The following is a 26,919-nucleotide window of genomic DNA, read 5'->3' as shown; positions in this document are numbered from 1 at the left end:
GTACTGAAGTGTAGCGCACATGTGTAATTGGCCTCCTGGCATCTTCACGCTGCCGCCCCATTAAAATGCCTTTGAAGCATGCCCGCCACATTTACCCCGAGAACAAAGAACAGAGATATGACGATGATGAATTAAATCCCGCCTTCGCTATGCGGCTCACCCCCTCCGCGGTTATTGACAGGTCAGATATGCAAACGACTTGTCTGATGTGGACCGATATGTATGCACGGTTCCTTTAAAGGTACGTTTGTTTATCTTCAAAAAGACAGGATTGGAACGCGCAAATGCTAGCATTTCGGGTGAGTAACATTTCTAGCAAGGTCAAATATTGTTTTTCAACCACCAACATTTTTCTACCAAGCAGGTAGACAAGAAAAATTGCTAACTGAGCTCAGACTTTTAAAAAGTACTGTCAAATGTAGAGGAAATTTCACTTTGATTCTCAAAGTGTGGCATGTGGGCTCCCTCTAGTGGTAGGCCAAGTGTCACTGGATATTTCTTTGGCTTCTTTCTTTTTTTTTTTTAACGCAATACAGTAAATTAGCGAAAGACAGATCAGTTATATTTAATGTTTATATATTGTTATATGTTTATATATATTATATTATATTATTTTCAAACATTTATTTAGGTACAATTTGAATTCTGCCGAGGAACAAGCAGTTCGCTTCCCTATTAATTATGTCCCTCCATACACCAACCCACCAATTACCAATGACTTTCTATGACAGAGGCATTTTTCATGTAAAGGGGCATGGGGGGGGGGGGGGTGTAGCCCCCTTCACAACAGATCAATCACTTGCTATATAGGGCAATATATTATTTAAAAAAAAATCATGGTTGTCGCCAGGTGGAAATGGAACACATCATTAAAGTGTATTTGTTTTGCGATCTTTACCTTCCCGTCGACGAGTTGGGAATCAGATCAAGGAGAGGAAAACAAGGCTAACGCCGCTGGCAGCATCATCCAGCCTAAGCCCGGCGATGTTTTGATCCGAAAATTCTCTCGGTGTCTGTCCTTGGGAGCTTTATAGTACAAAAAAAAAAAAACTTTCCAAACAGATAAACAATTAAAGGGACTGATTTGAATTGTAATTAGTGAACTTTTTCGTACAATGAATAAGCGAGAGTGTTTTTCTTAAAATACAATAAAAACAAGAAAACACTGGAATTTTGACTGGAGTCAATAATAACTTTTCTTTTTTAAAAGATTTTGGTTTTTTTTTGGTTTCAGCTGTTGTCGGTTGAAGCGTTGCTCAAGGGCTATAACCATAACTTTTTTTTTCTTTGCATGAGCAGCAAGTAAAGTCTGAACCGTGTTTAATATATTTAATACAAAATGATAACTTACCCTTTATGATTATGGAAAATGTGGGGTAGTAAATTCAATCATGGATATTTGAGGCTTCATCGTTGTCGTGACTAACTAAATATTTCACGAAGCCAAAGCTTGGCTTGTTGTCCCACGGTGGCTACGTGCAAAAAATATATCAAACAATTGCTTTGTCAAACATGAAGCCAATTGCACCGATGTTTTACCGGAGCTTTTTTTTTTTTGGGGGTGCCGTTGATCAAAGCCCATCTTGTTTTTTTAGAATGAAGCATGAAAGATCACAGCGTAATGAATTCACCTAAAAGGTAAGAATTCGAGCGATACAAGCATCAGTGTCGTTCTTTTTTTTTTTTTTTTAATTACAGACACATGAACACAGCAATGACAGAATTGCAGTAAGAATTCATTCTTATTAATTCCATTATTTTTGGGTTAGTGTTTGACACACTTAAAAGAATTGGGTGGAATGGAGGGTAAAAATATCAATCCAATATTTGACAACAGTGCATAGCAAATGAGTTGCAGTCCCAGTTTTTGAGGAGCACTGCTTTAAGTAGTTAACAGAAGGCCAATCCTCCGCCTGCTTTCACTCCTTCTTTTTTGTTTGTGAAGCTTGTGTGCTGCTCGTGTTGCTTGCAAACACAGCGGGTCCTAATTCCACTCCGGTAACGCTCACAGACCCGTGACTAATCCTCCGAAGGCCACAGCAACACACTGAAAATATACATAACCGTCAAGAGCTCCGAACACCCACATGCTTTGCTTTATGCCACGTTGGAGAAGAATAGCATCAAACAACGGAAGGCCATCTGGAGGTATTAACAATGAGCCAAACATTGACTTTTTCTTCACACTGAAAAGCGTGACTGATAACTGAAATACTTCGATTGCTATGTCGAGCGGTAGCACCGGGTCAAGGCTCAAAGTAAGCATTTTCGCAACAGTCAAAATTTGCGCCGTCAAAACACAGTGGACAGCAAAACAAAAACAAAAGGTTTTCCATGAACTGAACCCTGAAGACGGTCCCAAAATGTTTCGCTGAAGTGGCCGTCCTCACACCGCCTACACGCTAGCAAACTCAGTGCTACTTACGTAGCGTCAGCTAGCTAGCGACAAGAGGCGGCTTGCGAACCAGCGCAACTAAATGATCAAATTATCAATCAGAACCTCCTTGTTGGTCAATAAGATAATGCTGGCAAGTATTGTTCTCATGAGAAGATTACAAGGAAAAACAGAAATCGCGCCAATTGGCAAGCTAACCTTAGCTTAACATTTAGCACTGGAATTAAGCGATTGGGTGATCTGATACACTTCAAAGAAGCGTTGAAACGAAGCACATCAAACTTTAAACAGCAAAATTGCAGGCAATATAATATCTGAGTAGAACTTCAAACTAGCTAAACAGAACTGGAAACCAGATATGAATTAAGTTCTGCTTTGGCGTATTTCACTCGGGAGTGGTCCATTGGCTTTAAATTATGTTAATATTGTAAAAAAAAACATTTATATGGGAAATGTTGTTAGAGTTTTTATCAGCAGAGTCCTGAATTCTGATTTCGAGGTGAGCACAATTAATGTTGTCAGAATTAGATTATACTAGATGTTGTCGTTATTTAGATCAATGTAGCTTTACAAGTCTTTCAGAAATACTAACTTTGGACTGACATTTGTATTCGTGTTTTAAATTGCCCTTCTGAAAATGTTTCTGGACAATAAAATACAGTTTGCTGCTAGACACAATGTGACAGTTTAAGACATAATCAGTTGCTAGGCAGAATTCATAGGGTTCAATTTCAATCCTCAGGAAAATTGCTGGAGGCCATGCACACATCGGGATTGTCCGAGTTGAAGTGTAAATAGGATCTTTCCCTCGGAGCTCGCGAGCCATAAGACAGGTGTCGGGTTGCTCCAATGAATATCGAAAGGCAGAGAGAGCAATCAGCCAACCTTCGCATGTTCAAGATGGAGGGCCCGACGCCACTCGCTCAACCACACACAAACAACCAATCACCCTCGTGACATTGATTGATGCGTCTTCCCGCTTTGAAATCTATCACCCTCGCGAGCGCACTGGTTGCCACGTTATGTTACGTGCAGCTTAGTATGCAACACGGGAAAATAATAATAATAAAATAAATAAATAAATAATAGAACTTGGATTCAATCGGCATTCCATCGGCTCCGGGTGTCATTTCGAGTCTCGTTCCAGCGTCGTCGGCCAATCAGCTTCTGTTCAAATGTTAAGTCACCACAGAGCCTTGGGATGACAATAAATTTCCATCCTGGGAGATTGTTTCATTTTCAAATATGACGCAATTCTGTTAGTGGGAAGTAAAAGTACAAATACTTGACGAGCGCGTGAAAGTCGATTTTTCTGGTGTTTCTGCTTTCCAATGAGGCAAACGTTGTCATCAGAGCTCCTCAGGGTGATGTCTCGCTCCTGAATGATGAACGCCAACGTGACGCCGCTCGTATTCATCACTCATATTACCGATATGGTGGAATCACTTCCACACCCGACCCAATCGTTTGTCAGCCGCCAGCTCTGGGAAGTGCTGAGGGTTATTTTTCTTTCCTCTTGGGTCTCCTGCCCGATAAGTGCTCTTTGGCATCTTGATGGAGAGCGGGCAGAACGGACGCAGTGTGAAAAAAGGCGGAGTTACGGAAGTCTGGCAATTTGATTGACGAGGCTGACTGACGCCGGAATTAATTGATGATGATCGGGCGGTCGGACATTATGTCAGCGCTTATAATTGCACATTCGGGTCAAGTCAATGTTTTGCCAGTGGTGGGCAGACTTTTTGTGTCTACATTTTATTTTTGCACAGATTGACAAGTGGGCCAGATAAAGTTTATTTTATTAGTGGTATAATATTTCTTTTTTTTTTAACTGAATTTTCAAAATTAATTTAATCAGCACTTATCCACATTCATTATCAAAATTGTTTACTCCCCGCAACAAAGTCAGAGAAAAGAATTTATTTATTTATGACTATTAGACTGGTCAATAGCAATTTTTAATCAGAGATGCTTTTTTCATGTAATTTGGATGCTTCTTTTAAAAATATATTTACTTTTTTTTCTAGTACATCAACTTTTGGAAATATTTTCTTTTTTGTTATTTTGAAGTTTAAGCTATAAATGTTTGCGCAATACAGATTTTACGTGTTGCTTTATAGCTATGAAAAATACCACCTGTTGTTGAACCCAACCGGTGATTCATAAATATGTCTGAAAATATCATATTACATTGCATTTATTATTATATTATTTTTATGAAAATATGATGTGCTGGAGAAGACAGTGAGGGCAGTTTTGGAATCAACACAAAAAAAAAACATCTAAAAATTTACTTGTATTTCTGATTACAAAAAGTAAAAATTAATACAAAATTATTTATTTTGGTTTTTGTAGTTATAAATAAAAAAACAAATTTATTGACAACAAAATTAAAATACCTTAAGACATTTTGACAATGAATGACAATGAGTTTTAACAACAAAACACAAATATCTTCATATGGTATCATTTATAATTTACTTATTTGCAATTGTGTAACCAATCATTGAATATGTTTGAACCACTGATTCTAACAAATCTCCAAATCCATCCAAATCAAAGTGAATTCTTATACTTGCCCATTGAGGTCAAACCACTCAGTTCTCTTTTTTTTGTCCCACAAGGTCAAGAGCAGAGCATTGAATGCAATGAATTATACCACATGACTCTGATTAATTGTATAATTAAGTACTATGTGTGTGTGTGTGTGTGTGTGTGTGAGAAGGTAAGCGAGACCAGCGCAACCCCGAGCGCGGCGTATCGTTGACGGGCGAAGGAGAGCAGACGCTAATTTACCATTTCAAAGCCGTTCTGCTATTCACATCTGACTTTATTCCTGTAATATATTTTTAGGCACAGTGATTGTGGCTGCTTCTCCCCGAGGGGGAAATAACCATTCCCTGTGCTGACATCTCAGTTGCATTCTCTATAGATCAAACAGGGCCAGGTCCTGAAGTGACACCACCCGCCACCGGCCCCCCCCCATACACACACACACATACACACACCCTGAGGGTCCATGCTGCCAAACACATGAAGTGTCTTTGTTAGGGCCTGCAAGTCACCTCATAAAGGTGTTATTTCCCGTATAACACGATCTCCTGCAAGTCACTTTGAGCCTCGTGTTGTGTTCATTTATGGCAAATGTTCAGGGGTCATTTTGACCCGAGGCCAGACCGTCTCAGGACATGGTTAGTGCATGTCAATTGAGTGTAATAAAAAATAAAAACCACACTTTTAATCAGCACAGTATGTGACACACAAGATTACTTTTAAACATTGTATTCATTTTGAAATGGGTCATTTTGACCCGCAACTTAATAGAAAGTGCTTCGTGCCGCCAAGTTGGGCCAAGTTTAACTTTGGTAACGCTCCATCTTTGTCCCAAATTAATACGTAGTGAGGGTTCAAACAAAGACCTAGAGCAGCATTGTGGTGAGGGAGAAAAAAAAATAGGAAAAACAAAAGCGTCCATGCTTGGCAGAGGCTGGTAAAGCGTTGGCCTGGATTTAGAGGGAAAAGTTTGTTCCACTTTCTCCACACTTTTCACTCGTCTCACTGCACTTTGTGCTACCGCAAATCAGCTCTCAGCAAATTTGTGGAAATTAACTTCCGCACTGTCTAATTAAATTTAACGTCGTACAAAAAACCTTTTTTGCATGCGGGGGTGAGCAAGGGGGGGCGGGGGGGGGGGGGTTATACTTCATCTCTGTGGAATACTACTTTTCTGTTTATTATTTTTTTGATGCAAGAATGCAACCACTAAACATGTCAGATTGTTCAGGCCAACAAAAAGCTTTAAGCAGGGCATCATCAAATCTTTATGATGTTTTGACTTCATCAATGAGCCTTTTTGTGTTTGGTTTCTAAAAACTATAGCAATGATGATGATTAAAATTATGAGCTCATGATTATCAAAATTCATGCATTCCCTTTCCAAGTGGCCTCACGAATCTAGGCTAATTATAGCCGTAACGCATCGGAGACTGGGTTGAGGGAACCTCACACAAGACAACAACAACCCAGGCGATAAAATTTACAGCATGTTGGCCTAATTTTTTTTGTTTTTAAAGCAGCTTTTTTTTTTACATCAAGGCATAGAAGTCAAGCTCTTGGTTTACTTTGCAACTCCTCAGTTTGGGTGTGGCTCACCCGTCAGTACCCAGAAGCCCATTTCAATTTTGTTATCAGGTCAGTCGTGAGTAGACCCACAGAAAAAAAAATACCAAGAACTCATTCAAAGACACAGGAGGTCTGACATTTTGGTCATTTCATAATTGTGGGAACTTTCAGAAATCCTTCAAAGACAAGCAAAGCCCGACAGAGAGAGAGAGACGCTTTAACTGGCCACAAAGGCTACCAAATAGTGAGACAAGAAATTTCAGAGAAAGCCGAACAGTTCTTTGTGAGTGCTATCAATTAGTGCAAAAAGAACCAAAATCCAGATTGTGACCACGTAAAAAAAATCGAATGTAGAAACTAAGTAGGGTGCTTACCTCATTAAATTTTCATCTCAACATCATCATCGCTTTAAATACGATACGATGGGTCTTAAAGTAAAAATCCTACAAAAACAACTGAAATTTGACTTTCACCAGCATAAAAGAAGCAGCAAATACAACAAAATCAACCGGGGCCCCAGAATTGAACCCTGTGGAACACCATATCCATTGAGATGCAGAGCAACCAAGGTTAAGAGAAAAAGTTCGGTCTGTCAAATAGGATCTAAAGTATTACCACGAATGCTCACCTGGTTCTGTAAATGAACCAACAAAATATTGCGGTACACCACATCAAATGCTGCAGTTACCAAAACCAGACACATCCCCTCCAGTGCCATGAGCCGGTAAGATGTCATTAAAAACTCTCAACAGGGCTGACGTTGTGCTATGCAGCATTTTAAATGCTTAGCAATGCTAGGCTTGAAAATGAGTCTGGAATTCAACAGCCCACCTTGATCAAGACTGGGTCTCTTAAGCAGGGGTTGCACCACAGCATGTTTAAAATACTAAAGTAGCTAAGTGTACTTGTCAAAAAACATACAGCGCACCTTTAACTGTGTGGCCATGCCAGCATTACGTCGACATTAGTCACTTTACAGGTCAATTGTTGTACTCTAGTGATTGGCTGTCGTTTACAAAATCTTGAGTCAGAAGCTGGTCGTTTTAATTAGCAGTCATTACATCCTACATTTCCTTCACGTTTCAATCCCAAAGCCTGACCAGCATGAAATGTTTCAATTTTGTTGAGTTGAAAAACATTCCTAATCAATATCAGCATTTCTATAATTAGACTAGGATGAAAGGCTGGGACAATTCGTTAACTCCAGTCAAAATTCCCATCGGTACTCGGCGCTCGTTGACTACCCTTGTGAAACGCATAGTAATTACAGAAAATTAGAATACTAATTACATTGGTGCGGGTGGCTTGGAATGAATAGTTTGGATGTCATTTCATAGTCCAACCAAGAGCCTTCGATATGGGATGTGTCGGAATAATTGCCAACTGTGCGCTGATTGTTTCCGTGCACCTCTTTAGAAATTGATTAAGAAAAGTGCTTGTTGACGCTTGTTGTGTGTGCCTTGCGGATAAGCAGATCATCCATGTGCAGTGACGTTAACGGCTGCGTTTGTTCATCCATGGCATATAAAGACGGGTATTCGGAGAGTTGGGGGGGGGGCGTTTTTCGCTTTCATTTTCCGCAGTGAGGATCTTTATTATTCCGGTTCTGCTGCATGACACTTTTGGGTTGCGTCCCGGTGGAGATCCTCGCAGAAACTGGGTCGAATGTTAAATCGGCTGTTGAATCAAGAACAGAGCGGGAGAGTCTCAAAAGGAGGCTTCATGTTTTCCAAGCGTTAAAAAAAAAAAAAAAAAAGACATGGAAACAGCATTTCCTCCTCTTTTATTGACGCAGTAGAGTTGCCTTATGGCCACAGCTGACTTTTAAAATGTGCTTATGTAAGAGCATACATCTTTAAATAATCCAATTTACAAATTTGATGATTTGCTCATCGTAAAACTTGCTGGTATTATTTTGAAGGTGCTTTATTGATTTTATTGTTGGTGGTAAATTACCAAGGTCATATCAAAGTTGAAATCTATTCATTTGGATGAATGTTTAACTTTAAATTCAGTTTATTCCTATGTTGTTTGTTTAGCTAGTTAGCAAGCTAGCTGGTTGATTAGTTCAGTTTATTCCCATGTTATCCATCCATCCATCCATCCATCCATCCATCCATCCATCCATCCATCCATCCATCCATCCATCCATCCATCCATCCATCCATCCATCCGTCCATCCATCCGTCTATCTATCTAGCTAGCAAGCTAATAGATAGATAGATAGATAGATAGATAGATAGATAGATAGATAGATAGATAGATAGATAGATAGATAGATAGATATAGATTTGTAAAATCATTTTAGTTCTATGTCCAGTACCAAGTGGGTTTCCAAGCGAGTGTCTTATCATGAAAGCCCGCGTTGAATTAGCAGGAGAGTACAGATCAAAGATTTCTGCTTGGATCCATCGGCCATTAGCCGGGAATATTCCTCCCTTCCCAACTCATTTGGTGCACGCCTGCTGACGGAAGCACTTACGCAGGGCTTTATCGTACATCGGTGGGCTACAAAAACAACCCAAAATAGAACTTCGTCAGAGAAAAACAAGCGGCGTTTCTTTGACGGTACCTTTTTAGCCATGCAAGCGAATCACAGTTTGACGCATGCAAAGACAGCCCCGGGGATTTGCCGTTTTTTTCTACAGCCACTTCAGTGGGATCGTTTGGAAATTTGCTTGGGTCGCAGCGGTCTACTGATTGGGGCAAATGCAATCGGGTCGCATACCTCGCAACTCAGTATGTTGATATTTATTCATAATAATAGTCACATTGCGCTCGCATCGGCATCTGTCTCATGTTGCGTATGCTTCAGCTTCAAAGCGAGAAGTCGACTCGGAATCCACACTTCACTCTTGCTTACGGCGTTTTGACACTCGTGTTGCATAAACAATAGAAAATAGCATCTTCGCCACGCTTCGCTGGGGCTGATTGTGATAGTTGACGGGTAGATATTTATAACAACAAAACTTGACGGTTCAAAAATTACAGACACTAAGTTTAAGAAGAGATTTGCTTCTAAATAAATGAAACTATATGTTTGATGAGAATTTCTGAAATTTTGGTTTTAGGATATGAAACTTTCTGGACTTTTTGGAAAATCACGGAATCAACACTTCAAAGGCCTCTAGAATTCTTATGAACTAATACATTTGGGGAAAAAAATGGATTACCAAAATAAAATTCACCCATTTTTATCCATCTCAGGGGGCAGCCATTTTGCCACTTGCTGTCACCTGGAAATGACATCACAGTTGCCAGGTCTCAGGTCACAACCAATCAAGGCTCAAAGTGGCAAAATGGCCGCCCCCTGAGATGGCTAAAAACAGATGGATTTTGCCCGTTTCATTCATATTCAACAAACGAAACATTGATCAGAACATTATGCTTCGACTAGTTGGGCTGCACAGAACATATGATTACGAAGAAAATTTGAGGGTTGACTTCCCCCTTGAAAACTCAAACATCTCGATGCGTATTTTTCCGACCCAGCTCAGCTTTGGAATGACAAAGACGGATACTTTGCAGTGGATGTGTTCTGTACTCTGAAACTCGCTTGTTCTCCATTTCCCCACATAACACAGCGACTGAAAAGCAGCAATGTAAGCAAAAAAAAAAAGAACCAACTCCAGGTGGGATAGTGGGTGGGAGTGGGGGGGAGGGAGCTGTCGGGGGTGCGGATGCAAACGCTAAGAAAAGACAGTGGTGCTAATGAATGGCTATCGCAAAGTCAAGGCGGACTCCACGTTGAAATTCGCGCTCGTCGGTGATTAATGACTACTCGGCTGCTGTAATGGGGACCACTGGGACCTCAGTCACTGGAACCTTTAATAGAATAGTCCCCAAAAGAAAGAAAAAGATGAAGTCGCCATTACCGTGCGGCTTCTGGCTTGGGAAGTATCACAATGGAGCTTTTCTTAGCGCAGCAAAGGCTTTTGTCAAAGCAATGGAAGAGACGACGCTTGTGTCATTTGTGTCACCCTCTTAAGCCTTCTCTTTTTGTTTGTTTCTTTGATACATCCAAAATGTGCATGAGTCAATGTGACTCGTTAGAAAATTAGACTTTTATGCCCTCTTGTATGTCGTGTCACTGCCAGGTCAATAATTTTAATATGCTGTGTAAATAAAAAAGAAATAAAAAAGAAAAAGCATCTTCTGTTTTAAAATGTTAACATCTCCCTTTTTTTGAATCATTCCCAAAATAATATTATAACTATTTTCCTTATAATGTAATTTGATTTTTTAAATAATATATTTATAGCTTTATTTTTGTGAACACAACTTTATTCATAACACTTTATTTGATGGAGGATTTTTTAACCTAAAATATATAATTTTAAATGAATAAATATGAAAGAGCAAATTTGCCTTAGGTACATATCTATTTAATTCCTTTGTAATCATAGGACTTTCTTTGTGATAAAAATCCAACTTCTTTTTTATTAAATTAAATCAGTCCATCAAAATAATTCTACAATCTTTTTACTTTTTTTTTTTTTTTTAAGTTGGGAGACGTGACGTAATCGGCGCTAACAGAGTGCAGAATTCCGATTCCAATCTGTTTGACTTTTAAACAACTTTGACCCTCTACGCACGGTTATATCACCAACGTTACGTTTCTTTTTTCAAAACAAACATTCATCTTTGCACTTCTGCAAAATTTATAATTAATGTCCCAACTGTTTTCCACATGCAGTCAGGCAAAGAAATGAATTAATCATATGCACACGTTTGCCTTGTGTACGTCTCCCAAGGTCATTTTCAGCTGAGGACCAATTGAGTCCTCTGAGAGCTCTTCAAAATATTAGAAATCAAAAAGGATCAAACCAAACCAGCTCATTAGGCAATTCGAACAAAACTGTACACATCGCGAGCGCATTAACGCGAGCGCTTTCAATTCCAGCACACATACACAACTACTTCCTGGTGTGCGCTGAAAATAGCGTCCACATGTTTATTCCCTACGTAGATACAAAATTTAGAATTTCGTTTGTTTTCTCTGACCAATTAGCAATTCAATTTGAGTCACCACACATTCACACACAGCCTTATTAATGACCAAAATGCATTTTTTCTCGTCTCAGAAACTTATGTGATATTTTAATGAAAAATTTCATATAAATGCCAAAATTTAGAATTCCCATCTTAACATGGAGGGCCTTATGTAGACATAATCAAGTCCCATTGTGCCTCACACAGATAAGTCTCCATAAAGACCTTTTCATTCTTGGCCGGCAATGAAAGGAACCTTGTTAGCAAGCTTCTTTGGAACCGCTTTTCATGAGCTCCATACAGGTGAGCGCCCCAAAAAAAAAAAAAAAAGACTTCCCGCTAAGATTAATTGGAAAGGAACTTCTTGCAAGAAATGAGCGAGTCGCTCTGCGATTGTCCCCAATCGGAGACAGTTAATGACATCTCGGCCGCCGGTATCCTCTGGAGGTGTCGCTAAGCCGCAAACAATGGGAGAGGAATCATCTGGCGTCGTACCTTCTTGACATGGGGCCCACCCAACATAGATTGCTGCCATTGTGCCGCCGAGGCCATTTTCATTTGTTTGGGTGTCACCATCCAGACCGTTGTATTGATCTCGCTCTTTCTGTCTGTCGACTGCCGGTTAAGAAAACACACCGTCTGAGGTTCTCCCCAGCCATGAAAACCAATACTTTTTAGCGGAATTCGACCTGCCTGTGCAACAATAGTGAGTTAATTTTGCTCGCTCACAATTTTGTATTTTGGAATTATAGTTTGTGTGCTGAAAAACTGCCTTATTCAAAACCGTGTATCGAAGAAATTAGTAATTTGGCGTCACCTGGTAGCAGCTCGGTGAAATGCAGCAACAATTAACTGAAGGGAGGAGCTTCAGTTAATTAGAGTCAAGCTTTACAAAATGTTGCTGGACGCAGATATGATCTGTATTATGTTTTTGTTTCGTGATTTCAGACACGGCGGACTGGCTTGCACTGCGACCGCCCTGATGTTCATGTAACACGGCGTAGACCGGCTAGAAAGAAATTCTACTTTCATCCCACAACGGCGCAAACGCCCTTCTTATACCAAATTCTGCTCGCGCAATGTCTTGCAAAATGTCAAAAGAAACAAACCACCATCTTCGCTAGATTTGCGCCCGGAACAAAAGTAGGGCCCAAAGTAGCGTTTAAAAAAAAATACGTTTGACTTCCAAGCATTGATCTCCACTTTTAGCATTTCTTGGAAAATTCAATTCAAAACCTCAGTTTTGAAAATGTCAGGATTGGATTGCGACAACCTCGTTACCGAAGTTCCTGAGCCACTAATCGTCCCTCCGCCATTTTTCACTTTCCATGTCCATTTAAGTCCTTGTGCAAACCACTTTACCGCTACCTTGACAACCATTTCCCTCTACGTAAAGTGACTTTCCCCGAGTTCTACCTTGAACGTTTCACTTTTTCCACTTCCCGGAAAGCGTCTCGCTCGGAGATTTCAAGGTGGTCGTGTAATACGGACTCAAGGCCGTAAGTTACGCCGCCGCGCATTTATTTCGTCTGCGCCGGCCCTCGCTGCTCCGACGAAGCCATTCCTCACGCCTCGCGGGGTCCTGTCATACATTCTTTACGACGACGTTCTGATAACCCGGCGCAGGATTGGCCAGAAAATTGGGCTCTGCCGAGACAAACGCCGTCAATACATCACGGGAACGGCGGGGACGGATTTGACGACGGGGGCCTTAGTGAGAGCACGTTAAGCGGCGGCATCAGCAACCTGTTTGCGCTTATGGTGACAGATAAGCAATCCGCCCGCAGCCTCAATGTGATTCGGCCTCAACGACATGTCAAACGACAAAACGGCAGCGACGAGTGGGGGCAAGATAAAATCCGCGAGGGTCTTTGGATGTTGAGTGAGTTTTTTTTTTTTCCACAATAAGGTCATGTTATTATGTTATTGCATTTTGTATTTTTTAACCACGTAACAGTGATATTAAGACTCTTGACTCATTCATTGCTGCGACCTCTTCGGAGTCAAATGAAATCTATGGAGAACAATGGGGAGCTCTCAGTGGCCCTTTGTTGTAGCCTGCCCCGTTTCCTGTTTCCCGCTTCCCACGTTGGCAGCTGCAGCCTTGGCTAGTGGCAGCTGTATGCTAATGAGCTCTTCTGAGTCAGCAACCGGCGCCCCGGTCCTTTTGTCGTCGTCCGAGAAACGGGATAGCTGGCGAGATTCCAACTGAATTGGAGATGGAGCTATTTTCAGTTTAAAAATGCTTCTCATTATCGGAAGGTTTCTGTCAAATCCGGAAAAATACGGACAGTAGAGATGTGTTTTATCCGGTGTTATTGTGAGCTAATACATTTTTTTTTGTTTTGCTGTCGGGTCACACTGTTTGAACATATTGTTTGGACAACGGAGGAGTTAAACAATATAGAAGATAGAAAGAAGTCATGAAATTCTAAGAAAAAAAACAATACAAGAAAATACTTGTTTTTCGCATTTTCCAATAATAGAACTGTAATATTGAATATTGTTTACTTTTTTGAAGGTGGGTGGCATATTTGGACTCATCAGTATTTTCCAAGAATAAATCTGTCATGTTATGAGAGGGGGAAAAAAATAATCATGTATTATTGACGACCTGCGGTTAGATGACATTATATCGGCGAAATCCTTTACTTTATTCATATTGAATTGCAGTTTCATTCCTGTAAGTTTATTATTATAGAAAAAAAATCAAAATAAAAGTTGATCATCCAAGACTTGATCTTGTACGCATGCCTGTCAACGCCTCGATATGGAAATGCCGACAGCTGCCGTTGTGTCACTCTGGAAAACGAGCCGGCGGATCATCTCATATGAGATTGTTGTGAGCGGTAATTAAGGCAGGGAACTCGTCGGCACGATCGTATGCATTTCCCCCCCCCTCGGCGTCTACCTTGAGACCTCGAGTTGTGACGGCGTGTCAATCAGGAGGTCCTTCAGATGCCAGCGAGCGCTTGCTTGTTAGCTCACGCGGGAAAAAGTAGCGCAGCTTATCTGTTTGCTCTACCGCAGATTGCAGAGAAATGCTAAATGCGCCTCGCTAACGCAAATACGTATAAAGACGTCAAGCAAAGAATGTGGCGCTTTTGTCTTTGCCGCTACGTTGTGTACATTGGCGGCTAAACCGATTAGCTGAGGATAATGTTATTGTCATCGATCCCTTTCGATGCTAATTACAAATCCCATTACGGGCGGATTTAGTTTTATGTCTCGTGGATTTTGTCAAGCTAATGATGGATTTAGAGGTTGTTACAGGAATGGCGTTCTAGAAATCATTTCCTCAGGCTACTGTCTCCTAATCCCAGGATGTTCAAATGTTATGTTGCGATGAGCTAACTTTTCTGGTTTGCTAATGGCTCATTTCAGAGTACTACTTTTCTTTACCGTAAATCCATCGAGGGCTGAATTCTATTTTGGAATTTGACAATAGAATTGGAAATGAGCTTAATGCTCAACAGGAGGCCCAAAACCTTTGGACTTTCAATGGCAGCACCCCAAGGACTGTTCCCCGAAAAATATTTTTGTTTTTCCAGTTTTTTTTGCAGTATAAGTTGGCGATAGGGAAGGTGTTGGGGGATGTGAGGGGGGAGGGGGGGGGGACTCTGGTATGGAACGCGCATCTATTTTTCATCATGGCGGGCACCCTGCAGTGGTTTTGGCATGCAAAGCATGGCGGGTTGGTGGCATTATTCAGTCATGAAGCAGCTAAATATAAACAGTTTAAATTTTGAATGTTTGTCAGAGCCGTGTACGGCAGGGGAACTTTTCCGCCCGCTAGCTGGTGTGGGATTGTGCAATGACTCCATCTCATTACAAAATGGAGACTGTCACAACCAAGGCTAATGGAAGAACAAGACTTGATGATCCTACAGCGGGTAAACTAACACAGATAACACTCTGCTTCCTTTTGTTTCCATTTCCAAACATTGCTTCAAATTGAGCTTAATGGCTAAAATTGGAAAGACGCCAAGACTGAGCCCCCAAAAAAAAAAAAAAAAAAAAAATCCCCCAATGGTTGGCCCACTCACGCCAAATCCAAAGTGACGTGGTTATTGGGTGTCATATTGACAACGGAATCTTAATAAAGCCATGAAATCCGGCAAAAGAAATCCTCTGTGCACAATTGTCCTGCGGTGTTTCACGCTGCGGAGTATTAGCTTAACAATTAGTCATATCCAACAACGATCTGTGTACATTTTGTCTCCATAATTGAATGAGCTCTATTAGAGCGTGCTAAAATTATGCCTCTCTTCTGCTTGTCCTCAGGCAAACAAGAACGCTGTGTACCCGAATAACAAGGACGCCCATGCAACTTTTACATGGCCCTGCTCGCACAAAGGAAACTTTCTTGTCCTTTGGTCCTTGCACAGCCACAAAAACGCCCGAAAAAGAAAAAAAGACAGTGAAGTGTTGTTTGGAGCAGTCTTGAGAGATTTTCAAAGTTTAGGTTACGTTTAAAGGTCTAATTTGAATTAAACCATTTAAAACAATAGTACATATATCAAGAACCTGGAAGATTTTGTATTTTTGATGGTATTTTAAATGTATTCATAATAATACATATTATTGGTTTGGTAATTATTTTTTGGTAAATTCTACATTTTCTCACACATTTATGCTCCTGGTCTAGGCAAGTCTAGTTTGCTGTATTTGGGAATCTGGCAATCTCACTATTTTCTATTTGATACTCCTGATGCATTTGACAATTTGGAATTTCAGCCAGCTATAAGTTATGTAGACTGAATTTAAATGCAATTAGCCACCTTCATTAGCTGACAAACAAGTCAGCTGTGCTCCCTCCCACAACGGCACATACTCCCCTTTCCAGCTGCGCCCATCTAACAAAATACCAGCAGAAAAAAATACTGATTTGACCTCATTCTGATTCAGTTAAAATAATTGATCATTATTTGGCAAATTTTCTTTTACGCATGCGTCATGACTGCTCCATCGATTACATAGACGCTGTGTAAACCGAGCATTTTGCATCGGTATCCGATTCCGCTCCGCATCTCCAAACAGTGCAAGCTCAGCAGCCGGCAAAAAAACAAACAGACAGTCTAATAAATCCTCACTTTGTTTTAAAAAAAGACTCGCCCCGCTCTATTCTGATACACGAGGCGTGAAGTCATTGGGCTTTGAAGGTCACTACATGGGAAGAGAGCGTCCGCGGGGAGTTGAAAACGGCCACCGGTTGGGCTCATTTGCCACAAACATGAGAGGCCATGTTGATGGCCTTCGCTCGTCGGCGCCGGCCGAGAGCAACACGAAAATCAATAAACTACCTCAAACCTCTAGAGCGCACAGTGGCGGGGAGGTGCTATAATGTTTACTACGCTGCAATGAAAACAAAATCCATCATGGATTGTTCCAGGTGTCCCTTTCCATGCCTTGTGTTAAAGCTGCATTAAGGAACAATTAGCCACTTGAAATGCAGAAAAAGACATCCAGAAAATATTAAATTCAAGTCAAGACTTAATTCTTACTTTACTGTTTGAAAGGCAACAAAAGATAGTTTCATTGTTTCATTTTGCTAGAATTATTTGTTAATAATTGTTGCTCAGGCAATGTTTGACCTCCGAGGTCAATTTTTAGAGACAAAAGCATCTTTAGCTTAATATCCGAAGCGAGACAAGATTTCATAACGGCGCAGAGGCCACACCTCAATATAAAGCAATGACGCATCGCATTTAAGGAAGATGTTCGTGAAGTTTGTTAGCGAGCGCCGTGGAGGTTCGTGTATGTGTGGCGCTCGGGTTGCGGAGGAAGAAGAAGAGAAACTTGAGGGGTGGGGTGGGGGGTGTTCGGTTGAAACGTAAGGAGCTGGAGTGGTGGCGCCACCGTGATCTGAGGGGTACCATGGAGACGCCTGTCATGAGGGCGGCGGGAAGGGAGGCGAGGGGTGGCAAGACTCAAGTGATGCCGATGCCGTGCTTCTGTCTATTTGAGAAATCATCTGACGGGATGAATAGTTTATGCACGACCTTGTTTATGCATCTTTTTTTTTTTTTTTTTTTTTAGGAGAGGGGCGGGGGTTAATTTGATGTGAGTCATACAAAGAAGCTTTACACCGCAGTGACTGGTTCAAAGACATTCCACCCAATTAGGACAGGAAATAAAAAGTTCTCGAAAAAAGGTCTTCCAAAGCATGAGCACAGTCAGTTTACTGCTTGCTCGAAAACAGTAAGACATTTGGAAAAGACACTTTTTAACAGTCTAGTGAGCGGCCAAACCGCAAATCCTGCAGTGTTGTAATTTGCGCATCGCTGCAATGATGACATCCGGCCACTAGATGGCAGTTACTTTTTACAAATCAGCCATGTGTTAACTACTGAGTCTATTGCTAACCAGAACAGCAGCACCTATCGAAACAAAAAAAATTAGGGATTACAGTGCTGACTGAGTCTTTGAAAATCAAAACAGACACACAATTAAAACTAGGAAATTAAAAGCAACGGTAAACAGGTAAGTCAACTGAAACTTAACTCAAACCTACGGGTGCTATACTTAGCAGCGCCTCAAAAATCAGCTCAAACATGAACAGGGTGTCAGTGAAGCCAATACTGCTATTAAAGTTTAGGCTATTTAATTTTTTAAAATCATTCTTAGCTGAATTATTCAAGAGCTCTCACCCTTAAGACTATATGCTTGTTTTTAAAACTTTACTTTCCCGATTCCTACGACACCCGTCCAATCCCTTCTCGCCCAGTCACTGCTAAATATTGAAACAGCCGGCGATGGCATATTTATGAATGCAGTGTAGCATCTCGTTTTTTGATTGTAGCACCAGATAACATCTGACAGCTCAATGCGCCCCGCCGGTGACTTGCTGGCGTCACACATTTTTGAATAAGCTGCTATCGCCTGGCAAATACAAAAGTGCGGAATGTTTCTATCATTCTACACTTGTAGACCAATTTGTAATGTTGGCCTAGCCAATTCTGGAAATAGCGAGAGTTGAAATGACAGAAGAGTACATGGGTACGTGTTTGCGTCGTATGGGGTAAACAATGCAAACCTCGTATGAACGTTTCCATTAAAAAAGTGACAAAGCAATCAATCCTTCCGAATTTTTGAAGACAACTCTATACGTCTCGGATACGCAAGCGGCGTCTCCGCAAATAAACTCCAAACGGGTTCTCGGCACCACGATGTCAAACGCTGGCGAACTGTGAGAGGCCTGACAAATCTGTACATCTTGCGGGAGACACAACTCATCTGCATCTGTCAAACCTCGTGTTTACACGTCCCGCGGCCATGTCACATCGTCGTGTGAAATGTCACCGGAAAAAAATAAAAAATAAAAAGCGAGGCGGCGGAAAATGCTAACCTGGTGATGGAATGAAAAGAAGGTGGGGAGGTGGGCTAAACAAGGGAGCAAAACAAAGAGAAAAAAAAAAATCAGGTGGGTAGGATGGAAAACAGAAGCGAGGAAGGAAGGTTCGCGTAACGCGATCCGTTCGAGTGAACCATTGTAGCTTGATAGCATGTACTTCACGCCAGGGCTGTCTAACAAATCGTTTTAGAATCGATTACCATATCGATTACACATGTAACCCCCCCCCCCCTCCCTTTCCACCTCGCAATAATAACGAGCAGACATCTTAGACCATAGAAGCAATCAAGCCAGTTGCAGAGAGAAAATTTCCCCGTGTCTAAAAAGTTCCTGCTAAGCATCCTGTCACATAGATCAGTGCATCCAGCCCCCAAGGAGGGATAAAAACGGGGGCAAAATAAATTCTAATAAATCTCAGTATGTGACAGGATACCCAGGGAAAGAAAAAAAAAAAAAAGGCATGCAAACACAGATAATGATGCTTTCCCTAGTGTGAGGCATTTCCAAAATAAGTCCCCGCTCCTCCCTGTAGTCTCGCTCCGCCGATAAAAGCAGATTATATAGAATTTTACTGACACAGTCTTTGGCTAATGAGACCATTACGTCATTGCTTCAGATGTGTGCACTCGGGAGAGTTTTTTTTTTTTTCTTTTTTCCTCCCAAAGGTAGGACAGAGACGAATTTTTGCTCTGGTATTTAAGGACAGAACTTTGCAAGTGACATCGTACAAGTTCTATATCAATTATGTTGTGTGTAGGAGATATCTGGGTCTCTATTCCTGTTTCAGTATTCCGGAATGTGTAAATTAGAGTAGCGAGCGATTAGGATTTTGATCTGCAGCAGGATTATTGAAGAGTTCAAAGATGTCCTTACTGACATCTTCAACAGTTCCAAAAGATGAACTGTTTTTTTCCCCCCAAATGTTTCAAAGTGGGGAAAATTAAGCAAGTTCCCGATATGCTCGTTATAAAACCATCAAAACACATGATTAAAAACGTGTTTTAAAAAATGCATCGTACTCAGCAGAGATGCTGATTACTACATAGATGTATAGTGCATAGATATATTTTTGCATAGTATCGTGTTCTACTCGGTGGAATTTATTCGGAAAATTGATTCAGAAAATTGAAAAATGTGAACGTAATTACGGGACGTGAATTTAAAGCAACACTCAGCGTTAATATAGTTTTTGGGCAATATATAACTCGTTCATAAAAAAAAAAAAAAAATCCAATTAAAAATTAAATCCAACATACACCTGTTGGAAGCATATGAAGAAAATGGACATTTGAATAATTACAATGTCAAAATTAAAATTCAGTTTGTAAAAAAGGAGGCTATGCCAGGAGAATATTGCGCAACATCTGATTTGTGACATGTTTTGTGAACTACAGAGAACCCTTAAAGAATGCTAATATTCAACTCTGACGCGCATACGATAATCTCCCACTGATGAGTAAAATGCTAATTTAACACATGTTTTTATTTCTATTTTCATAATGGATCTCTGTTGTGCATACATAAAGAGTCGGGATCTTAAGGTCGGACGAAGCCGGTAGAACGAAGCAGCATGGGTGCGAAAAACTTAATCCGATTGCACAGCTAAACGCAGCGAGATAGTTTGGATGCTGTATCGGTGCGTATTTAGCTCACTGACATCCACATCAACTTCAAATTAAGTATTTCAAAACCCTCCATTTGCTCCCAACTGCAGAGGCTAAAGGACAAAGAATAAAAGGCAGAGGATCTAGAAACATGCTGTTTGTTAAAAATAGCCTCAAGCTGAGCACACAAGTATCCTCCTACTTGAAGAAACGCACTCGGACTGTACATGCAGCAAAAGACAATGAAAATAGAATACAATAAAACTGTGCATGGATGTTCCGCTCCAGAAGCCCGCATATATATTTCAAATCTGAGGCATAATAATCATCAAAAATATACATGTGAGGTGAAGGTATTATTTTGTGTGTGTGTGGGGCCTAGCTTGTTGAGTGACACGGGCGTCAACCAATCAGAATTGCCTGGCTCTTAACGGACTCATCGGCTAATCGTTTTCTGTGTTGAGGGATTTGACATCAGTTGTGGCCGTGCAGTTAATGTACAAATGAGCTTCTTATCGGGATGGAAAGGGCATCGAGGGATGTGTTGATATTTGACTACCTGTTTGATCTACTGGTGGCTAGCTGTGCTAAATTAGCAAACAATCTTCATCTTAGACTTGGAGTTGTGTCTGGTGATTCAACTTCTCGAATTTTTGACATTGTCTTTTACACACTATTTTGTCTTGGCTTGTGCTCATTGCTAAGTGAGTTTGCAGTAATACTAGCCAATACTGGGAAATCAGGACTGCAAAATTATTCAATTTAGCAACAAAACCAAAAAATCCACAGTATAAAATTAGATACAGTATTAATAGTTTTTTAATATTTCAGGTAGTATATGGAATATAATTTTCTAGCGATGGGTGAGTGCAAGGTAATTTTTATTGGCTAACTTTACAGAACACTAAATTGAGCAGTCGTCATGGCAACATTGTGTACATCTGCTTTTATGACCTACATCAACTTCTACACATTTGCCTCCAAACTTTCCCAAGTTTCCAACTGTCAAGCCTGCAGTTTCCCCCAACACACATGCACACGGATGCAGGTCTTCTGGAGGCCAACGGCAGCCTAACATTTTCTTTCATAGTTCAGTGCGCGCTGTTCCCGAAGGGATCTATTAAGTCGCGGTAGTCGGCCGTCCGGGGAGAACAGAGCATAAGCTTCCAAATGGATCGGTTTATCAATAAAATGGGGAGGAAGGACCGAACTTGGGCATTGTGATGTCATTTTTAGGCGACAAGATAAAATGGCCGCCCCTGTCTCATTCATATTTCAAGAAATGGGAAATCCAGGTCCAGAAAGTAAAAACAAAAAAGATAAAGACAACTAAAATGACCTACATCCTCCAACTACAAAAAGAAGCAACATGCTTGCGACACTTGTGAGCCCTGTTTAAAAAAATAAAAATAAAAAAAAAGGATAAAACACCAAACCTCTAAAAGCAAAGAAAACACAAACACAAACGTTCGTGGCCTCGGATTGTTCTTCTTTGTGTCCGAGCTATTTTGGACTCTCCGCCTATCAAGAGATTCAATAAAAAGATATGAGAAGATGTCGTTCGATAAAACAAAAGTGGTTACTCAGAACTCTCAAATAAAACCCCCGAATAAAACCAAGAGCGCTTTGAAATCCCCCCATCTGTCAAAGCGTACTTGCTTTTCCTGCTCTCTCCGGAGTCATGGTGACGCACGGCGAACGGCGACAAATATTTGTATGCTAATGCCCGTGTTCATCTGCCGCTTGAATGAAAGGTTGTCTTCTCGCAAGGAAAATAATTGAGTGCAATATTTCAGAAACAGATTTCACTCCTCACCGGATGCAAACATAACCTGTCAAAGGGAAACAAACCCCATCAGAGCCGTAGGTTATTGTATTTAAAAAAAAAATATATATCCATGCTAGACACTGGACTACTAGCCCGAAGTTGGAGATATTAAGACATTTATAATTTAGTTCACATTTGAGGAAGTGTGCCCTGTGGAGTATATGTTTAGCCACACACATACAAGCACACACAAAGGGGAAAAAAAAAGAGGAATAATACGATCACTAATTGAGGAAATTGTTCATATTTGTTCATATTTCAACGCCTTGTGAAACCCGACACTTCCGACGGAGTGGGATGTTATTGAATTTTGGAAGAGTGCGCGGGAGATATCGGCACGGCGAAGCAACGGAGAGGCGGAAAACAAAACGCCTCTTGTCCGACAGGAAAGGAAATCAAACGAAAGTGGCTAAGCACGCCGAAGACATTTTGAGATTTATGAAACAACAACTGCGATGGTTTTCAAATTTTCTTTTTTTCAGTGGGGACTCGTTAAAACAGAAGTACGGTTCCGTATGTGCTTATACACGGTTAGGAAGAGTCACGCCACTTGTGTGTCAATGAGGGTCAAGGTTTCCAAACAACATTCGAACGCTAACGCTAAAGGACAACACGGCCGGCGCTATCGACACTGTAAATTAGCCGAGTGTCTGCGCTCGTCTCCGGGGAATCCATAATGTCGACAGAAAAAGGCCTGGTTGTTGTTGTGAGGCCAGATCAATCGCACACAAAGAAAAAAAAATCATTACAAACTTTCAAACTCTAAAAATATGGTTTCATACATTATCATTAGATATTCCGTTTAAGAACTCTTTTTTTTTTTTTTTTTTTTAAATATGACTCATAAACCCTTATAGAGTTGGGATTTCTTGATGTGCTTGGATTTTTTTTCAGCAAGCCTTCAAAAATGTTCTGACATTTTTTTTAAGGTTCTGCTTACATTTTTCTTAAGAGCAACTCAAAAAGGCACACAGCTTCAGATCTTTTCTGACTTTTCTGAAAGAAGTCTCGCAGATCCGGGATTTTTCTTTTTTGACATTGTGCTCAGATTTTGAGGACTTTCACAACCTTTTGATGCTATCTTATCTATCCCGGGCAACCCTTTACAAATAAAACAATACCTCTTAAAAAGGGGTATGACTTCACAAGTCTGATTTTACCCTTAGATTTTTTTATTCTTTATTTTTAGATTTTTGAAGTAGGTCTCGTATTCATGAATTTCGGATGTTAACTTCTTGAAAGAATTCGTTATTTTTCTTCATCATGTTTTGATTCTATCCATCATGAGGAAGTCAAGAATAATTCAATTCAATCCAGCAATGCTCCAAGTAACATTTAGTTACTATCTTTAAACCCTTCTGTTTAACCAGCAGCCCAGTTTTGTCTCAGTCTGACCACTAGGTGGCACTCGTAACGAATGACAAGACTTCAAAGAAAACCACAAAGAAGTCTGACGCCATACACTGAGCTGAATAAGTAAATAAATCCAAGACTGATCGGTGAGAACATCACACAGATCTAACCTGAATCTCCGATAGACATCGATAACAGTCTCGACTTCCCCCGCGAGTACCCAATATATTAAATTTAGACTGGAATCGGCCCAATATCGATACCCGGTATCGTTAATCGACAACAACGACAAAGGTCATGGCTAATTCTGCAGTTTCTTGCGACTGCTTAAATTAGATCCCATTAGATTCTGCTGTCATTTTTTAACAAAGTGTTTATCTATGTACGTAACTCATCAATTTCAAATCCCCTTCACCTCACATGGTCTTGTGTGAAATTTAAAAAGGTACAGTCAGTCGCCAACATGCTTGCATCCATGCTGAGGCTTGGAGGGCTTTGGAGCAGTTCGGATTCTGTTGCCAGTCACTTTCAGCGAGAATCTCTCGGGATAGAAATCCTTCCGACCAACGTAATTGTTTCTGACAGGCTGCTCGGTGAAAACAACGTACTGTAAGGAGGGATTTGCACTGTGTTGCTCCAGCATGCGAGCTATGTAATCTCTCCGCTTCTCTTTCTCACTTTTGGCTTCAGGCAAGGTCCGCACGAGGTTAACCCACCAATCTAAAGATAGCTTCCATCCCGGACCTCCTACTCCGTTCACTCGCTCATGCTACAACTAGCGCTGTTTATCATTTGAGTCCAGTCCGACTCCTCGTTGATTATGTAACGGCTTAAGAAGTGGGTCGCAATACTTTTTGGGAGCAAGTCCTCCAACCCCTCCTCTCTCTAAAAAAAAATAAGTGACTCACAAATATCACCTCATCTCCAGTTTTATTTCAATTGCTCACTTGGCAGTTATCCAGCAATGCTTTCGCTCAATTGAGGATGGGGAGTTAAGAATAACCGTGGTAGAGTTCCTGCAGTCACGAAGCAGCAACCCCAAAAGGTAGGTTGTCAAAAAAGCAGCACCAACATTTTTGGGGGGATGTTTTCTTCCCTAGATTTGTTCAAGAACATCCAAAAACAGGCTAGGATTCTTAAAAGGGGGGTTGTATTGATTATAAAAAATACTTTGTCTTATTTGTTAAAACAGATCAGTACAAACTTAATGAGGGTTTTAAAAGAAACCACCACACTCAAGGAAAATCAAACAATCTGAGACAGAAAATTTGACTGACAAGGTTTCAAGTATTTGCACGCACCAAAAGAACAAATGGTCCCTTCAAAATGGGCTCATTTGATTGCTATTTTATATGATGCAATTTTTTACCCTTAAAAATGACAGTAGTAGCTGGTCTGTGTAGCTTTTCAACAAAAGGGGCCATTGAAAACTTTAAAAATATTTTTTCACGTGTTTGAAGTGCAGAACACAAATTCTGCATTGCAAATGGCTTATTCAGAGCCTTACATATAAAAATGGTAGAAAATTCTGTATCTTTTTAAAAATCCTGTTTCATCCTAATTTTTCTAAGAATCCTTTTAAAATGTGATTTACCTTTTGGAAATGCCATTTCTTTGCTTTCGTTTCAGCAGTTGTGCGGTCATTTGTGTTGTGCTTCAGCCTCCCCTCCTGCATAAATACAAAAAAATGGTCAAAGTCACTTTCTTGATTTCCTAACATCATGTTCCAAATGGAAATTGATCACATGTGTGGGTGTGGCGGTCATTATGTCATTACCCTCCAGGGAACTAAGTGGACAGCTGCTTGTGGTCCGAAACGGACGTTATTATGTGTACAAATGGAACAAATTGAAACAATATTAAAGGCCCAACTGCTCAGCCCGCGGCTCAGAGGTTGCGTTACATGTTGCACATCGGTGGCCCACCCCGCCTTTGTGAGGGCTGGGACTTGGCGGCATGTTCGCAGTAGATGTTGAAATGAGTTTGCCATTTTCTCACTTGTCATGCAAAGCAAGTCTGGAAGCTCTCAGTTTGTTGATTTCCAATGGGTGAAGATTGCAAAACCCAATTTGGCGGAGACACAAAAAGCTTCTTCAGCTTAATTTGCTGGAGTAAAAGTGCAGCATCGTTAGCAGTGGTTCCCACAATGGCTATCAAAAATAAGATGAACATATATCAAATGTAATATTGTGTAGCCATACAAACATTAAATAGGCTACATGCATTAAAACAAAGTTATGTTACTAAAGGCAGAAGGCCAAATCTTCTTGTGTCGTTTACCTCCACCAAACAGAAAATAAGAACCTCGCTAAGATTACAACCATTGTTGTTACTTTTACTAATAATTGCAAGACAGAAATCATATAGCGCTTGCTTGCTTGCTACATTGCTAATACTAGCATCCAGACATGTTCACATTAAAAGCACAACTTCCATGAACAAAACAGTTTTTTTTTTTATATCATACTTTCACATCAGTTTTCTTTGACTTTATGGTCACTGTGAGGGCCATTCAGAGACTGTGAGTGGGCCGCATTTGGCCCCCATCCCGCAGTTTGCTTACACCTGTCTACCGTAAAGCAACAGCAAGATAAACCTATGCCTCTCCGCCCCTCAGAACAGTACCATAAAGTGTGCATGTTGACAAATAAGGTCACAATACAATATTAAAAATGAGAACATTCGACATAAAGAACAACCTCCGACATAGAGCAAGAAAACGGGAAGATAGTACGCCCACCTGTAACATGAAATTCCTGATTCAAGATCCCGTGCCAGTGGTCCCCTCTGATTTGCTGCGACCGTGACACCTGTTGCAAATTAGCACGGTGTTGGAGCACTTCCGTTCGTTCGCTGCAGGTAAGTGACATAAAACCAATTTTAGCCAAGTATTGAATTAAATTACATTCATATTGACATTGTTCTGTGTGCGCTTTGGTCACAGCCAATCTTTTTTTGCTTACTCACCAAACTAGTCGGTAACGTTCAATACAAATGAAGACAGTACATATTTGACAGGCCTAGATAAAGCCACCAAGCGAAAGTATTTCAGGTAACTTATGTTTATTATATTCCACTTTATGTGATAGTATTAAATTCCACCCCTTTGTTGAATAGGATTTTCGTTTAGTTGATTTGGTTTTCAACCTAGTGTCGTTCAAAATCTAAGCTGAAGGTGGCTAAACGTTCCGGAAGTCGCTCCGCCTACACACCGCACGGCGTCGACGGTAACCCAAAAATGATCGATCGTGGTCAAAATATACTTTGACTATGA

The 26,919-nt window shown here is 40.6% G+C and overlaps 1 protein-coding gene and 1 long non-coding RNA gene across 2 annotated transcripts in view; one reads left to right on the top strand and one right to left on the bottom strand.

Moving 5' to 3' along the window:
- Positions 1-1,706: 1,706 nt before the first annotated feature.
- On the bottom strand, positions 1,707-26,865 carry LOC147060193 (uncharacterized). The gene is made up of 4 exons (XR_015068696.1): positions 26,613-26,865; positions 26,386-26,498; positions 25,240-25,314; positions 1,707-2,047 (listed from the first exon to the last, which is right to left on the bottom strand). It is a non-coding gene; the product is annotated as an uncharacterized LOC147060193 (long non-coding RNA).
- Positions 26,599-26,919, top strand: part of ptprda (protein tyrosine phosphatase receptor type Da) — a 199,021-nt gene continuing 198,700 nt past the window's right edge. The window contains exon 1 of the mRNA XM_085935833.1: positions 26,599-26,697. The gene's annotated coding sequence lies outside the window, so the exon portion shown is untranslated. The remainder of the gene's footprint in view (positions 26,698-26,919) is intronic.

This window comes from Syngnathus leptorhynchus, chromosome 2 (assembly GCF_054491065.1).
Source record: "Syngnathus leptorhynchus isolate UIUO chromosome 2, UIUO_Slep, whole genome shotgun sequence".
Lineage (NCBI taxonomy): Eukaryota > Metazoa > Chordata > Actinopteri > Syngnathiformes > Syngnathidae > Syngnathus > Syngnathus leptorhynchus.
Note: the sequence above shows the minus strand (reverse complement) of the source record. Positions and strands in the feature narration are given on the sequence as shown.